The sequence below is a fragment of the Bombus pyrosoma genome, linkage group LG14, assembly GCF_014825855.1.
Source record: "Bombus pyrosoma isolate SC7728 linkage group LG14, ASM1482585v1, whole genome shotgun sequence".
In the NCBI taxonomy this organism is placed as follows: Eukaryota; Metazoa; Arthropoda; class Insecta; order Hymenoptera; family Apidae; genus Bombus; species Bombus pyrosoma.
In genome coordinates, this window is record NC_057783.1 from 5,932,879 (window position 1) to 5,936,104 (window position 3,226).

General features: G+C 38.6%; 1 protein-coding gene across 6 annotated transcripts in view; it reads left to right on the top strand.

Moving 5' to 3' along the window:
• LOC122575077 (ATP-sensitive inward rectifier potassium channel 12-like) overlaps nucleotides 1-3,226 on the top strand; it is a 48,749-nt gene that overhangs the window by 42,021 nt on the left and 3,502 nt on the right. The window lies entirely within an intron of this gene.

A 3,226-nucleotide genomic window follows, 5' to 3' on the forward strand; every position in this document is an offset into this window, starting at 1 on the left:
CAAAGGCGAATAGAAAAAGCGCGTTGTATTAGCTTCGAAGCTGCTAGTCGACAGCTGTTCCTACGTGTTTGTCGATTTTCAATGTTTCACAAGCCTGATTCGTTTGTATGAAGAAATTTGCGACACCGCGTTACTGTGACGGGAGATAACAGAGATTTCCTCAAGGTTATTTAATTTTGGTACACGTTGACGCAAAAAGTAGAACAGCCTCCTTTCTATTTTATTCGAGATATCGTCGATAAACATCGCCGGCTTCTTTATTCTCCGTAGTTCGAATGACAATGAACGTAACTGTATATAACACAGGTGAATGAGTGGTCTCTTCAATAGGATACATGTTTCTCCGTTGACATTTGTATTCAACTTCAATGGGAATCAACGTGCAACAAAAGTGTCAATAAAATCGGTCGATAAAAAGGTCGTTTGGACTTCTCCTATGAAGAAAAAGTACGACGGCCAACGCGCTTTTATCGTTTTTTCTTTCGAAACGCGCGAATTAAACATCAGCTGAGTGACTAAATAATTTGAATTTTAAAATCTTTAGATTCGTTTTATTTCATTCGAATACTCCTTAAATACTCCAGAATTGAAAAACTTCAATTCCAAACTTGACATTCATTTAATTAACGAATTGTTGTACTGACGGTTTTCAAGTTCTCGAACAGAAAATTCCACGCTTTTTATTAATTGCTTTTAGAATACACGTAGAATCAGATATATCATATATGGTCTACATGGTATATGATATTTATGATACAGATATATTTAGCATACACGTATAGTGCAATCAAATATGCTAACACGTGCGGTATATTAGTAAGAATATTTCTCAAGATGTCGATTTCTTCTTCTTCTTCTTCGCTTCTTCGTCAATTATATGGAAACCAAGCTGGATCTTTTACTTTTTACTTCAGCTCAAAATATATTTCTTCTTTCTTTGAAGTCAAGAACGCAATTTCAAGACTACCAATTTGTCCCAAACAAGAAACTACTAATACGTGCAAATTTAATCAAGTTGAAAGCGTAAGCTGTATGCAAAGCCATAAATACAAATATTCGGTATCGCACGAAACATTGGCGTAAACTGAACGTTTACAATTTTACTTCTATTTTACGATACTTCTGTTTTACGATAGCGCTAGAAGCTATTTTTAGGTTGTAACGTAACAAGGGATTTTGTACGTGCAAGTAAAAAAATTAAATCCATACGCGAAGAGAGGAAGTTCAGAGTCTGAGAATAGAAGGCAGAAAATGATCCACAAAGAGAAAGAATTTATAGAAAATTCATACGCTAAATTCAGACATCTCGTGCGTTAGATGCTAATAAAACAAAACGTTAATAATATAATTCATTATTCTTGCCCGCTAAAGAAATAATTTGTCATTATTTCGCGCTATGTACCGCTTACACGCATCGTTCACCGTTAAAACTCGTAAATTCTGCTGGAAGCACACGTTTGCCACGACACGGAAATTTGAACGTCTGCTAAACAGCAAATTTCTGCAATGGCAAGCCCAGTGTGTAACACGATTACCCAATTATTCGGTAAGACGGATACGGATCATCTGTTGGCGCAGATCTGCCGATCGTGCGAATTCAAGCGCAAGAATCGCATCGTAACGACCGACCAAACCTAATCATCGCGGTTCGAATGCTTACGTGCGCAAGTTTCTGCACTCTCCCTACCGGAAACGTCCCTCTTCTGCTCCCGTGGCGACGATCACGCACGCGATTAAACCCCACCGCAATTATTTAACCCTCGCCACCAACAGATTCGTGATATTTGTCGATAAATACCTTTTTTTCCTTCTTTTTTTTTCTTTTGCTTTTCGTCGTCAAATTGGAAGGATCGACGCGATCATTAAAAAAAAACAGACAAAACGACAGATTCTTCGATGGAATGGTTCAGTTGTTCGTTAACAAACGACTGGAGACTGGTTTGGATGACTTGTAAATTGCACGTTTCGCGAACGAGCCTTTTCACGAAGGATATTGTTAAAGTTTCAGAAGGTGGAAGAAGTCGATCGTTATAAGTGATTCAAATTCAATGATGGCAATTCAATAATCGAAGGCTAATGTACATCTGCTGGAACTTGAGTCGAGTAGCCGGAGGATTTTCAATGACAGTTTTACCATTTTTTAAAAGATCAATTCGATCGCTTGGTAGAAGCAATCTCTTTTTACCTTGGAATTTCTGATTATCAGATTGTTAGCAGGTATAATGAAACTGTCAAAGATAGGCAAATTAGAATTTGTCAATTTTATCGTTCCGATACACAGTTCGTGTTATGCGTGTTACTTCCATAAATTTGTTACGGCCACAAGATGCCGCGAAGAACAACCTTAAAATATTATATTTATAACATTGTCGCTCCTCTTTATTTTAGAATAGACGTCACTCCGGAACAGCCCAATTAATCATTCAATCTTTTCTTTCGAAAGACTACAAGTGTCATCGAAAGAGCCTCGTTAACGAGATACCCTGTTACGTATTTCGGGAAGGAATTTTAACAAGATTGCCTCTTAGAATTCTTCCCATCGACCCATCTTTTTCGACTTCTATTAAATCAACTATTCCGTTGACGTTTCGTCGAAAAAATTATGGAAAGAAAATTGGAAAACTGGCACGTACGATCGTCATACTGTGTTATATTCAACGAATCTTTTTAATCTTTTCAATCTTTTCAATCGGTCAATTTCGGTTTCTTATTCGAACCAGAAACGATATTCCTGTCAAACTTAACGTTCAAATATTTGGCAGAGATTCGTGACTCTTGCAATCCTGTTAAACGTAACGCAGAATATACCTCCATTGTCAGAAACAGTAAGAAATTTTCAAACAACCAGATATTATCGAGGAAAGAAATTTGTGACTTTCTGTATCGTTATCGTATCGCGTATCGCGTAATCCGTGAAAAAATAGAATTTTTTGAAGTGACACGGTTGGAAGGTGAGGCGAAAAAAGTGAACGCAGCGAGTTTTTGCGTTTCGCATCCGGCGAAATTCAATTCGCGAATAATCAACGCGTTTCGTACACGTGCCACGCGTGTTCACGCGTATGTGCCACCGTGTCAGCATTATCCCCGCCATAAGAGGAAAACGCCATGGCATCCGTTGGCACAATCTCGTGCAACGGCCGGGAATCTGAAACAGTTGCGAGTGCGACGCGCTTACGTGCGCTGCTCCAGCTGCGAAACGCGGGGAAACGTTCGCTCTTTGAATGAG